A 15,275-nucleotide genomic window follows, 5' to 3' on the forward strand; every position below is an offset into this window, starting at 1 on the left:
AGATTCTGTCCCTTGTGTCTCTATCGTTCCAGGATTCAAGCGGAGCCTTTGAGCATACTGAGGACCACCATGCCTGCCCACCTCTAACCTGTTGTTCAGGGTGACTAACCTTTAATCTGGTTGTTCAGGGTGACCACAGCCTCTGGAACACCTTCTCCTTCAGGTCCGTTCAAGACCCGCCCAGTGACAGAGAAGCCCATGACATGGAACACGGGCTGCAAAGTGAAGAATAGGTGTTCACATGCCCAAGTCACCAAGACCCCTTCCTGGCCAGCACCACGGCTCCACGTGTTGGCCCTTGCAGCTCTAGTTCCAGCCAGGCCCCTCTCCCTCACAGCATCTATCCTCTCAGATGGTGAACGGTCACCAGAGTGGAACAAAAACAGCCGCCAGGCTCGCTCCCCAAGCCAGGGTGCTGCCTCTGGCTTCTGGGTTTCCCCAGCTTTGCCCTCTCCTGCTCCCTCCGCAGCCCCATCCACATGTCCCCACTTTGGTGAATCTCACCTGTCTCCAGCCTCTCAAATACAAGCCACCTTGTCCCACAGCATCTCCTGGGACCCAGCCTGTCCCCCAGAATCTCCTGGGACCCCAACCCCTCCCCCACAATCTCCTGAAACTCCTGCCTATCTGTCCCCTGGTGTCCCCTGGGACCCTAACTTGTCCCCTAGCATCTCCTGGGACCCCAGCATCTCCCTAGACCACCAACCTGTCACCCCCAACATTACTTGTGACCCACAGCCCTTCCCTTCACCCATAGCATGTCCCTTCAGCATCACCTGAAACCCCAACCTACTCCACCAATATTATCTAAGATCAGTGACCTACCCTCCCCTTTCAAAATCCAAGAGCCCACACCTAAGATCCCAGGCCAGGTTCCTTCAGTCCATACTTCATCTGCAAAGTCTCTCAACACACAGCCCCATGCCTTGTCGGTGTGTGCCCTGTTTGGTCCAAGCACCAAGACTGGGCTCTCCCGGGTATAACTGAGCTCCAAGCCCCTACCTTTGATTTCTCAGGTGAGCTATCTGGGTGAGATATCACCAACCCAATTTTCTATCTTCAAACTCCTCAGCATCTAAAAGGCCCGACTGATTCCCTACATCTCATCTCCCTCTGGTTAGGCTCAGTGGAGCCCGTCCTGCCTCAGCTCCATGCTACGAAGTATGCATTATTTGAAAGAGAGCTGCAAAGAGGCAAAACTTTAGCCTGGCACATCAAAACGCCCTTGGACTGCAAGCACCAGGTATAACTGCAGGGCACGGTGGCACTCGGCACCCAGGCGGCACCTGCCTGTGATCTCAGTACTCAACTGGCTAATCAGGAGGATCATAATGGTTCTGTCTCAAACCAAAAACAGGAAGAGTGTGCAGAGGGGAGAGGAGGAATAAGAAAATGGCTTCCTTTTGATTCAGGGATAATCTTCTGAAGCTAAGAGCTAAGCTGGCTATTTATCCACTTATCAACTCACATATCCAACAGACGTTTTCAACGCTTACTACGTGCCAGGTGCTTGAAGCACACAGATGAAATGGGGAAGCTTCCCTAGCCTGATGGAACATTTTAGGCCCTCACTTGAAACTCTACACACTGTGGGTTAAAGCCTGCATCTGACCACTGTCTGGTACTTTGCCCAAGGACCTGTCACACCCTTCCTGCAAGGTCAATGCTGGCAATAAGGCTCCGTGTTCATCCTCCTGGCCTCCTGGACTTAGGTGTCCTAACACAACCTTAGACGGCGGGGCCAGCTCCCTTGACTGCTATTTTAGAGGGCTGCTTCTCAGTGCATTATAAACAATCCGAGAATGACTTTTCACTAGCACAACTGCCAAGTGCCCCCTTAGGGCGCTTCCTCTGTGTTGCAAGCTGCCAGCAGGGACCACTTCCATGTCTGTAAGCAAAGACACAGAAGAACAATGAAAACACACTTACCATGTCTTCTGAACATCTCACCATCCCCTGAGGGCCATGCTCTCCTGAGCTCACATGGTTACTGCCCAGGCCAGCTTTCCTCATCACCTCTCCTCAGCAATACCCAAGTCCCAGCAGCATTGGAGAGAAGTGGCCAGCCAAGGTCTACACCATCAACTCTCCAAGCTCCGTCCTCCCCGCTACTACAGCTCCCCTGACCTCCTCAGGGGCACTCCTGCCTTGAGACCTTTGCACTCACCACACATTTTAGGGATAACTCCCCTTTAGGCGGTAGCCCGGTGTCACTTTCAGAGGGGACTCTTGATGGCACATGCAGCCCTGCGTCCTCATCCTGAGCTGCACAGCCCTTCTTCTGTCCAGACAGTGTGTGCTTCCTCTAGCACACTGACTAACTTGCTTATCTAAACAGGCACTGGCTCTTCCCATCACAAAATGCAACTTCCAGAAAGACCATTGGCCACTTAAGCCCACACTGCATGGCCAATACGGAACAGAACCCAAAGCACAAGCCAGGCTCTCAGTGGGCAACCTCACTGAAAGAGCAGCGCTGACCAGACTCCAGCTAGCTCTGCGAGATGAAGACACTGTGTAAGAGAGGTGGGATATCTAGTGTACCCCAGGCTAGGGCACAGAGTCCACGTCCTCCAACAGTCATCCTGGGCAGGATGCTGATGTGGACAAGTTTGCAACATCTGCGCCCAGAGCTAGGATCCCAAACGCCTGCCTCCAGGGCACGACGCAGCTTCACCTCGAGTCTCAGGCTGTCGTGCTCCACAGTGAAGTCAAGCCTGGAAGGTGCCACATCGAAGGTGATCCTCTCTCCTCTGTAGAAGGGCACCTAGAAGGAGGGGTCTGGTGATTATGAAGAATGCACCGCACAATTCTACAGTCAGTATTCACCTGGGCCTAGCAGCCAACACAACCAGAGGAATGTGAATCCCAGCTGCTGGTCTAGTGGAGCCCTGTGCTCCATGTCTTGTGTCAGTTCGGGCTGTGATCCCCAGGGTATCCCCACTGAGCTGCTCAGATGCAGGAGTGCCTGCAGTGCATGATAAGACATCTTGTGGGCAGATCCAAGTCTGAACTTGAGATCCACTACATTCCACACACACGGTACAGACAAAGAGACAAAACCTGATGGCAAACTCAATAGTGTACTCAGATTTTAGAGTGTTTTAGATATGGGATTTTAGCTTTAGGGACACTCAATCTATCCTTGCTTGGCTGAGTGCTCATGGATACAGGCTCACCATTTATGTGACTATTCAATATCTACTACTGATTTGGATCTGAAATGCCCCCAAATCCTATGCACTAGCAGGCACATCCAACACGCAGTCCATGTGCCACACGTGTCCCAGGATAACTGTGGATGTGGCGGTAGGAGGGCCGTGCTGCCACGTGAAAAGGCCGCTCCTGGGCTGGGACGTGGCAGCACCTGTAGGAAGCAGGGCCTGAAGGAACTGAATAGATTTCCTCTACCACAGGCTTCAACCACACCCTACTGCCTCACCTCAGTCCCAAAAGCAAGAGGGTAATCAGCCAGAAACTGAAACCATGATCCAAGATAAACCTTTATTCCTTTCGGTTGGCTCAGCTCAGGGGTGTCGTCATACAGAAAGCTGACTCGCACAACGCCCAAAGGGCAGGGCTCATCTCCCGCCACAGTGTCCTGTACAGAGAGACCCACTCACTCACCACAGTGCAGCCCCCACTCGGCAAGGAATAGAAAGAAAACGAGCAGTCTTCTTTGGAGACCGCATGGCACAGATAAACCAGGCTCTCATCTGGATGCTGGAACCCGGACACCGGGGACACATTGCAGCCCAGGACATCCTATGTCAGAGAAGAAGAAATTCCCATGTTCCGATTACCCAACAGCCACAAACAAGACCAGGCCAGCTTCTAGAGGTCAATGCATGGGTTTCTTACAAGAGGTTAATTTAAGCAGGCAAATGGAACACAAATCTCTACACCCGGCCTCAGAAGTTAAAAATGGGCAGTCTTCTTAGGAAAACTGGTGAGGCATCTCCCCAACAATAAGAAAACTGGCCAAGGAAGAAAAGTGACACACCCAAGATGCCACAGAGCAACAGGTGGTAGAACCTGACACTGTGTGAGCCTGGCCAGAACCCAAGCATCTCCCAGCTCCACGGCCTCGCGGTGCAGACAGTCCATGGAGATATGGTGTTCTTAAACATCCAGGTCACAAACCAACCACTACTGGTATGGTCAACAGCAAGCCCCAACCTGCCACTCCCCACCCCCGATCTATGCTTACCTCTTTGTTTACTAAAGAAGAAAAGAGAAGAAACTTCACCCCTTTCATGGGCTCCCCGTCACTGCGGACAGAGCCAGACACGTTATAGCCAGCCACTAAAAGGGGGCCGGCTGCATGAGCATTGGAGTTCGTCACCCTCACCGTGGTACTTGCCTAGAAGAAGGAGGAGTTCTTAGTTCAACAGTGCTAAACCCTGACAGCCCAACACAGGAGTAGGAAGAAGACTGTGAATTTGAGGACACCCTGGGATACAATGTGACAGTCTTAAAAGGAAACAGACAAAAATAATAATAAGTCCTTCCAGAACACTCAGCAACAGAAGGACATGTTTAAATTTTTAACTAAAAAGGCAGTATGAACACAGAATTCATAATAAAATTACAGACACGGGCATCCCAAACTCAGACAGCCTCGGGTACCCAGTCCTTTTAAAACAGCATACTGCATGTACAGAGGCTATACACATCTCCCCAATACTAAACCTCCATTAGTTTCCATATCCAACAAACCAGCAGTATTTACCATTTGAGAATCAAGAATAAGAAAAATGCCTACGTATATCCAATCCATAGCTGGTTGAATCTGAGACTGGCTGAAGCAATGAATATTTAACCTTCACCAAGAAGGGCTGGCTGCCGAAAACAACACAGCCACTGTGTGTTCATGTGTTGACTGCAGATGCGCATGTCATGGAGTGCATGTGGGGATCAGAGGACAACCTGAGGTGGCAGTCCCAGCCTTCCTTCCACCTCGCTTGAGGCAGAGCTGCTTGTGGTTTCAGCTGTGTGCACCAATCTGGGAGGCCCGGGAGCTAAGGGATTCTCCTTCCATCTCCCCAAGGAGCACTGGGATTGCAGACAATCTTTCACATGGGTTTTGAGACCGAAACTCAAGTTGTCATGTCTGCATGGTGAGCACTACCCACTGAGCCCTGCAATTTCTTCTTTTCTATGCGAAGTGATGAAAGGAAGTGTGAGATGGGGCACCCACCCACGTGGGTGGTGACCCCACACTGACGGACCCTTCCTTCCTTCCTTCACGTCCCTCTCACAGTCCAACTTCTTGTTGTTTGTTTTTTGAGACAGGGTATCTCTCTGTAAGCACCTTGGCTGTCCTGGAACTCACAGAGATCCACCTGCCTCCGCCTCTGGTGTACTGGGATGAAAGGCGTGTGCCACCATCACCCCACACTTCTTAATATAGAAATATTTATATGTTGGGGGGTGGGGCCATGCCATAGCACACATGGGAAGTTGGAGGGCAACTAGGAATCTTCCTTTCACCATGTGGGTCCCAGGCTTTTAGGCCTGGCAGCATGTACCTTTACCCTGAGCCATCTCTCGAACCCCTCCAATTTGTGTTTTAATGAGCAGGCTGGTTTTCCCTTTCTGTTGCAGAGCGGCTTCATACGGACAGAATGCAATCCCCAGACACCGTGCAATGCCCCTGCTAACCAAAATCTGACAGAGACAAACCCAGGGCCAGAGCCCCTGCTCCCTCAGGGTAGCCAACACCCCATGTTGACAAAACAGAACCAGGGCCAGAAGCACTGACCCTGCCAAGTAACTGTTAGCCGAACTTATCATATCATGCTTTGCTTTATTATTTATTTGTATTCAAAAACATTCAATAACTATAAGATGTTAGAATCAGCCTTTATATGACATTTCAAGCACTTATAATCTTTTAGATAGTCTTTGGGATTTTTTTTTTTTTTTTTTGAGTTAAGGTCTCACTCTATAGCCAAGGCTGATCTAAAATTCACATTGGAGCCCAGACTACAAAGCTCACTGTAATCCTTCTGCTTCAGTATCCCAGGTACTAGAATTACAGGCACAAGCTATCACACCTTGCTTAGACACTCTTTCAATGAACACTGCTACTACTCAGTCATGTCTGATTAAATTTTCAATACCAAGCAGAATAAAGTTGAAAATTTCAACTAAAAAGGAAATCACTGTTGTTTCTTTCCTTGAAACAAGAAGTTTTCTCTGGCTTGCACGCTCACTGCTGCTGCTGACACTCAGATATGACGCTGCCACTCACGAGACACTGACACTCAGATATGACGACACGCAACCCATTCTCCCTGAACAATCATAGGCTGTTTGAGATCTCCCTCTCCCCGGGAACGTGGACAATAGGCCTCTAGAATATTAGCATATTATCGATTTCTGTTTTAGACAGAAAAAGAACAAACTTCACTGGGAATTTCTGGTGTTGACTTAGCTCAATACAGTGACAGTGGATGGCAGAGAATGTCACAACTGTCACCTAAAGAAGAAGCCAAAAGCAGAGGCACCCACTGTGGCAGGGGAGTTTTCTCTCGTAACACCTACATCTTCAGCACCCGGTTCTTTCAAGGTATCTGGAGAACACTATGACTTATTTCATATCCCAAACTCATCCCCACAATTGCTTCCAAATAGCACACCACAGACACGGGACAAAGCTCACCTCCTTCAGAGCCCAGGTCGGATGAGTTGCAAGGATTTCCTAATCTCCAGGAAGAACTTTAAAAAATGCAAACCTGAGAAACACAGAATAGCACATCACTTAACCCAGGTTTTAGACAGGGACTATGCGGGAATTACTGTAGGCTTCCAAGAGCTACTCAATCCAGTTCTGTCCAAACTCACTCACTGAACACTCCCTGTGTGCCAGGAAGCAAGGAAAGCCACTCTGCACACTGCTAGCACACAGTGAGCCAACACTCCCAGCGGCTCCAGGAGTCCTGGCGTAAGCTCACAATAATCAGCAGGCTTGATTGACGTGAACAGGGATGGAGAGGAGAAAAAAATAGCTAAAAGCTAAGGAGTGGGAAGGGAGAAGCTGTGCCCCAGGCTGGGGCAGATAGCTAATACAGAGAGGCCCTAAAGCCAGGCATAGTGACATGCACCTGTAATTCCTTTATTCAGGAGGCCGAGACAGGAAAGCTGAAAATTCAAGGTAGGCGCCAGAGAGCTGTCTCATGGCTAAGAGCACTGGCTGCTCTTCCAGAGGACCCAGGTTTGGTTCTGAGTTCAGGTGACCCCAGGTCCAGAGGATGCAATGCCCTCTTTTGAACAAGGTCAGTGACCTCTCTCACAGACAACTGTGACGAAGCCATCGGCCAATAAGCGGACTTCTAGAAACTCCAGATGAGCTAAGGCCACGGCCAGTTGAGACGGGACTGCAAAGGCTACAGCCAGAGCCATACCAGGCTCCATCTGAACAAGGCACCTGCCAATCAGAAGCTAATTTTGCCACAAGGAACTTACTACAGGCAGTAATTGCACTCTCCCATGGTCTATGAAACGCCGCCGTCCGGACAGGGCTTGAGAATTACTTTGCTACAATAAAGCTGAAGAGGCCACTGTTTTCTGGCACTGTTAATTTAGCCTTTCTACTCCCCAGGTCCCAACATGCGCTCTGAGCACTGCTTAAGACAGTTCATGGCAAAGGAGCTTAAGACACCTCCTGTTCAGGTCTGCAACAAACTACAGCTGGGGCATCCTTCATTTGAACATCAGAAATCCAAGATCCAGAACTTTTTGAGTACCAATACGATACCACAAAAGTAGAAAATTCTACACCACTGAATTGTGTAGTGTAGTAATTATTTAAAATTCTGGATGGGTACTTCAGCCTGCATGCTCAAGACACGCACAGACGAAATGAAGTCCATGTTCACATGTCCCTGAAGGCACGTGTGCTGTGGTCTTGGTTCCCAGTACAGGGTTCAGAGGGGTTTGCCTAACCAACAGAGCAGCTGTTGATGGATTCGGGATAGGATGAACCATTGGGAGGTGGTAGGGAACACAGAAGGACAGGCCTCAGAGAAGAAGTTGTCACTATAGGAGTGTCACTAGGTAGGGGGTGGGGCCTCGGTGCAGGAAGTGTGTCACTGGGGCAGGGGGCCCAGAAACATGAAAGCTAAATGCCCATGGTCTGAAACCATGAGTCAGATAGAGCCTCCCTCCTGTCAGCTGTGATTATTAGCACTGAGAAACAAAACATTGTATGTATGAAAAACATTTCAAATTCTGGAAAACCGAGGCCCTTCTGGTTCCAAGAACCTGGCTGAAGGACACTCAGTCTAGGCTGGGCCAGGAAGAAGCACAGCCGGGTGCTACTCTAGACCAAGACCAGGCACTGATCAGGGACAGCCGATCAATGGCGACTTTGACGTTGGATAACACACTAGAAGCTGACTATTAGCTGCAGTTACCACGTTGGTTGGGTTTGCATGCTGAAGTAGCAATGCTCTAAACGTTTGCATAAGTATCAGCTCCGATTACTCTGGTGTTAATCCAGCACATCTGCTCACAGCTACAGCCGTGCTCCCCCACTGCACAGCGCAGTAAACAGCTCTTTACGTTTCATTCCGCCAGGTTAACTAAGCAGCCACCAGATCCAACTACAAAATGGTTTCCATGTAAATGATAAAACGCTGTCTCTGAACCCTAACTGTGTTAGTCTGTGGTCAGCACACGCTCATTAGCACCACCTGGCCAATCTGAAACAATCACACTTGTCTTCCCAGGAACCTCTCTTTACCTTCATCCGTAAATTAGAAAAGCAAAGCAGTGGGGTAAAGTGGCTATCCCAAGCCAAAGGCAAATGGAGGAGCCCATTCAAACCCAGGCTGGGGCACAGCCTTTACAGACAGTGGCTGGTAATTAATCACCCACCTGCACAGTGGGTCAGATGACTCCCACTTCAGGGAATGTGGGTTCCAAAAGCATGAACTTGCTTAAGAGCCAAATCAGGGTCTGAGCCCACCCACCCCCTCAACCCAAGCAACCATACTAGACTCCAGGACGCCACTCACTTTCCGCCAGGCTGCGTGACTGTGGACTGGATCTTTGCATCAGTGCCTGTGCTTCTCAGGGACACCTGAACTCCTGCAGGCCCCCGGGGCTGCCCTTTGCTGAGGACCTATGAGAAGGAGGACATCAGGACCCAATGGGCAGCTCAGCCAGCCAAGGAGTCAAGGCCCCTGTTTCATGCTACTGCGCACAAAGTGGCACCTAAAACATTTTTCTTTATGTCAAGGGCCTCTCTGAGGAGGATGTAGTCAGGACTGGTGAAGAGGGGACAAGGACAGTAAAATGCTGCATCACTGAATGTAAGACAGCATGTATACCACAGTGGGGCTGCAGGCTGCTCAGTGGTTGCTTAACAGTGAGCACTGCTCTTGCAGGGGCCTGGAGTTAAGTTCCCAGCACCCACATCAGGCAGCTTGGAACTGTTTTAACTCCAGGTCTAGGGTGATCCAATGCCTCTGGCCTCCAAGGACACCCACATTCAAATATACATATCCACACATAATTAAAATTCTTTTTTAAAATGTATCATTATTTTACAAATCTCTAAGAAAGAAAAATACCCAAGATCCCCTCTTGCAGTAAGAAACCCACAGGAGACATTTGAGGGCCTCACTTCCAGCACAAAAGAGCACTTCTAGGTCTACACACTGGACCCTCGCCAGCAGAGCCCTCATCTCTACTTGGGGGTCGGCGGGAGGAAGAACGAGGGCTCCACTGAGAATGGAGCTGGGAGCAGACACACACACACACACACACACACACACACACACACGAAGCAGCACTCACTGCCCAGGGCGCCAGCAGCTCCCCAGAGCAGCTCCGAGAGAAGGGGTGGAAGGAGCTTCCCCGGAGGAAGTGCACCTCGCTCTCACACAGCAAGCGCAACGACTCCGGTCCTAGGCATGTGCCCTTCCCTTTCTGCACCCCACCACAGGCCATGCCCCACAATCAAGCAGACCCCAGGTTACCACAAAGCACAGACCCCTGGAGCTCACTGTGGGTGACCTAGAAGCGCAAGAGCCCCACTTCTGTAAGGGTGACAGGAGGTGGCACACAACAGAGCAATGTAGAGAAGAGCAGACAGAGCCTGGAGCCAAACCTTTCCATTCACAGAGAAGCCAGTGAACACAAAGTTGACGTCCCCGCCCTTCGTGCAGATGTCGCTCACATCATCCACGTGCAGCTCCACACTGTATCCTGCCTTTCTCGTAGACAGTTTCCCTAGATAGCAAACTAAAAAGTGAGGGAAAACACCTTTCTAAAGTACTCAAGTTGATAAGTAAGAAGGAAGCAGTTCAGCCAACAGTACTACTTCACAACCTCCAATGGAGCAATAACCTTGGTGCTGAGCAGCAACAGCAGCTGACGCTCTAAGATGTGCAGATACAGGTGCATTACTGACACTCTGAGATGTGCAGATACAGGTGCATTACTGACACTCTGAGATGTGCAGATACAGGTGCATTACTGACACTCAGATGTGCAGATACAGGTGCATTACTGACGCTTTAAGATGTGCAGATACAGGTGCATTACTGACTAAGATGTGCAGATACAGGTGCATTACTGACACTCTGAGATGTGCAGATACAGGTGCATTACTGACACTCTGAGATGTGCAGATACAGGTGCATTACTGACACTCTGAGATGTGCAGATACAGGTGCATTACTGACCCTCTGAGATGTGCAGATACAGGTGCATTACTGACACTCAGATGTGCAGATACAGGTGCATTACTGACGCTTTAAGATGTGCAGATACAGGTGCATTACTGACTAAGATGTGCAGATACAGGTGCATTACTGACACTCTGAGATGTGCAGATACAGGTGCATTACTGACACTCTGAGATGTGCAGATACAGGTGCATTACTGACACTCTGAGATGTGCAGATACAGGTGCATTACTGACACTCTGAGATGTGCAGATACAGGTGCATTACTGACACTCTGAGATGTGCAGATACAGGTGCATTACTGACACTCTGAGATGTGCAGATACAGGTGCATTACTGACACTCTAAGATATACAGATACAGGTGCATTACTGACACTCTGAGATGTGCAGATACAGGTGCATTACTGACGCTCTAAGATGTGCAGATACAGGTGCATTACTGACACTCTGAGATGTGCAGATACAGGTGCATTACTGACACTCAGATGTGCAGATACAGGTGCATTACTGACGCTTTAAGATGTGCAGATACAGGTGCATTACTGACTAAGATGTGCAGATACAGGTGCATTACTGACGCTCTGAGATGTGCAGATACAGGTGCATTACTGACACTCTGAGATGTGCAGATACAGGTGCATTACTGACGCTCTGAGATGTGCAGATACAGGTGCATTACTGACACTCTGTGATGTGCAGATACAGGTGCATTACTGACGCTCTGAGATATGCAGATACAGGTGCATTACTGACACTCAGATGTACAGATACAGGTGCATTACTGACGCTCTGAGATGTACAGATACAGGTGCATTACTGACACTCAGATGTACAGATACAGGTGCATTACTGACGCTCTGAGATGTACAGATACAGGTGCATTACTAAGATGTGCAGATACAGGTGCATTACTGACGCTCTGAGATGTACAGATACAGGTGCATTACTGACGCTCTGAGATGTACAGATACAGGTGCATTACTGACGCTCTGAGATGTGCAGATACAGGTGCATTACTGACTAAGATGTGCAGATACAGGTGCATGACTGACACTCTAAGATGTACAGATACAGGTGCATTACTGACGCTCTAAGATGTGCAGATACAGGTGCATTACTGACTAAGATGTGCAGATACAGGTGCATTACTGACACTCTGAGATGTGCAGATACAGGTGCATTACTGACACTCAGATGTACAGATACAGGTGCATTACTGACACTCTGAGATGTGCAGATACAGGTGCATTACTGACACTCTGAGATGTGCAGATACAGGTGCATTACTGACACTCTGAGATGTGCAGATACAGGTGCATTACTGACACTCTGAGATGTGCAGATACAGGTGCTTTACTGACGCTCTGAGATGTGTAGATACAGGTGCATTACTGACACTCTGAGATGTGCACATACAGGTGCATTACTGACACTCAGATGTGCAGATACAGGTGCATGACTGATGCTCTGAGATGTGCAGATACAGGTGCATTAATGAGGCTGGTAGAAACCAACAAGAAAGCTTGTCGAATCCTGAATCAGAAGGGCCAGGCTGAGGAACATGCTGAACTGTGGGAGTTTACAAAAACAGAGTTGGTCTAAGGAAGGTAAGTTCAGCCCCCTGAAGCCTCACCAGAGAAGTCATGTAGCAGGTGAAAGGGAGGAGTGGAAGGGGAGGAGAAACTGAAAGTGTACTATCGAGAAACAGAGCCTGTTGGAATTGTACATCAGCAGTGCTAGACACCAGGACGACTCATGTCACAGGATGTGAGCATTGCTTCTAAAGAGCTGGTCAGCAGACTTCAAACGTAGGTCTTAGGGAAAGGGCATTCATCTAACAGCTGACAAGATGAAATTTATTAGGTGCATGTTCTAGTCAGCTGCAGCTATCAACCTGGCACAGCCTGGAGTCAGCAGAGGACCTGCCAGGTCAGATTGGCCTGGCTGATAGTTGACGCGAGAGGCCCAGCCTACTGCAGAGAGCTCAAAAGAGCTGTGGGTAGAAGCCTTGCACTTCCCCACTGTAGCCAAGTGTCAGTGTGTGCACCAGAGTCAGCTGCTGTACGCTGTGTCCACTGAAAATGCCTAGAAACAATGACAAGACAGCAGCCAGGTCTGGCTGCGTGAGAAAGCTAGCTGAGTATGAGCTAGTGAGCAACACAGTGAGCGCCATCGCTCCATGGATTCTGCTCCCACTCAACACAGACTGGAACCCGGAGGTAAAAGTCAAATAAGCTCTCTCTCTTTTTTTAATCTCAAGCTACTTTTGGTAACAGTGTTTATCACAGCAACAAAAAGAAAACTAATATAGTGCAGCTTCTGTGTTACATTTTATTTGACAAAGATTTCAGAAAAAGATCTGAAATGATCCTATTTCTTATTTTCACAAGAGGGAAATGGTTGCCCCTGTGGAGGAAGCTGTAAAACAAGCCTTCCACAGACAGGGGCCCTCACAGCCTTCCCAGGGTTGGTTCACATACCTGGTATCTTCACCGTGCCATTGGTGGAAGTGTCATCTGTATAGGGATGGCTACTCTCTACCACTACAGGCTGGGAGGAAAGACGGCCACTCTGTGAATCTGTAGCCACATCTTCTAACTCAGTTACACAGAGCTCCAACAACATGTCTGCCACCTAGGAAAGAACCAAGAAATGACTTGACGCTGCCCCTGGGTCATGCACGCTCATCCTGCTCTCTGCTTTCTACAGGGACAGGGTGGCAGGGTGGAAGACTTGGAGTTCATACAGAGTTAAGGGGCTGGGAAAATGGCTCAATGGTATGTAAGCATGCAGACCTGAGATTAGATCCCTCGATTCCATGTACAAAGCCAGGTTATGCCAATGCACACCTGCATTTATTGTGCCTAGGAAGTAAAGACAGGCTGTCCTGTCTTTCTAGCCAATCACTGTGCTCTGGGACCAGTGACAGATGGCATCTCAAAAAAACAAAGTATAAGAGTAATGGATGAGGGTGGTGGTGGTGCATGCCTTTAATCCCAGGGAGGATGGGGCAAGTAGATCTCTGTGAGTTCAAGGCCAGCCTGGTCTCCAGGACAGGCATCAAATCTACAAAGAAACCTTGTCTCAAAAAAAAAAAAAAAAACAAAAAAGAGTAATGGATGAAGATACCTGACATTGACTTCAGGTTAAAACACACACACACACACACACACACACATATACATGCACACATCAGAGAAAAAAGCCATCAAACATGAAAAAATGATTCAAGACTTGAAAACCAAAATAGAGACAACAAAAAAAAAATCACAAACCAAGGAAATTCTGGATAAATAATCAGGAACCAGAAATGCAAGCATAAACAGCAGAATACAAGAGATGAAAGAAAGAATCCCAGTTGTTGAAAATACAATAAAGGAAATAGATTTGTTGGTGAAAATATTAAACAAAAGCTTAACATAAAACATCCAAGAGATATGACACAACATGAAAGACCAAACCTAAGAATAATAGGGATAGAAGAACTCCAACTAAAAGGCACAGAAAATATATTCAACAAAATCATAGAAGAAAACTTTCCCAATCTAAAGAAGAATATCCCTAGGAAGGTACAAGAAGCTTACAGAACACCAAATAGATTGGGACAAAAAAACAAGTCCCCATGCTACATAATAATCAAAATACTAAACATACAGAATAAAGAAAGAATATTAAGACCTGCGAAGGAAAAAGGCCAAGTAACATATAAAGGCAGACCTACTAGAATTACACCTGACTTCTCAAAGGAAACAACGAAAGCCAGAAGGTCCTGGTCAAGTCTTATGCAGACACTAAGAGACCACGGATGCCAGCCCAGACTACTATACTCAGCAAAGCTTTCAATCACTACCAATGGAGAAAACAAGATATTCCATAACAGAACCAGATTTAACCAATACCTAGCCACAAATCCAGCACTACAGAAAATACTAGAGGGAAAACTCCAACACAAGGAAGTCAGCTACACCCACAAAAACACAGGCAATAAATGATCTCACAGTAATACACCCCAAAGAAGGAAAAAATATACACAATAACATCACCAACAACAAAAACTAAAATGACAGGAACTATCAGTCACTGCTCATCAATATCCCTTAATATAAATGGAGTCAACTCACCTATAATAAGACACAGGAACAGACTGGATAAGAAAACATAATCTATCCTTCGACTGCATACAAGAAATACACCTGAACCTCAAAGGTAGACATCACCTCAGAATAAAGGGTTGAGAAAAAAATTTCCAACAACCTGGTGTAGCTATCCTAATATCTAACAAAATAGACTTTGATGTGGAATTCCCTTCTGTATGCTGTGAATATCATTGGTTAATAAAGGAACTGCTTTGGGCCTATAGCAGAGCTATAGGGGAACAAAGCTAGGTGGGAAAAACTAAATGGAATGCTGGGAGAAAGAAGGTAGAGTCAGAGAGAAGCCATGGAGCCACTGGAGACAGACACCGGAACTTTACCCATAAGCCACAGCCTCGTGGCAATACAGAGATCAATAGAAAAGGGTTAAATTAAGATGTAAGAGTTAGTCAATAAGAAGCTAGAGCTAATGGCCCAAG

Source organism: Chionomys nivalis (assembly GCF_950005125.1).
Source record: "Chionomys nivalis chromosome 23 unlocalized genomic scaffold, mChiNiv1.1 SUPER_23_unloc_1, whole genome shotgun sequence".
NCBI classification, from domain to species: Eukaryota; Metazoa; Chordata; class Mammalia; order Rodentia; family Cricetidae; genus Chionomys; species Chionomys nivalis.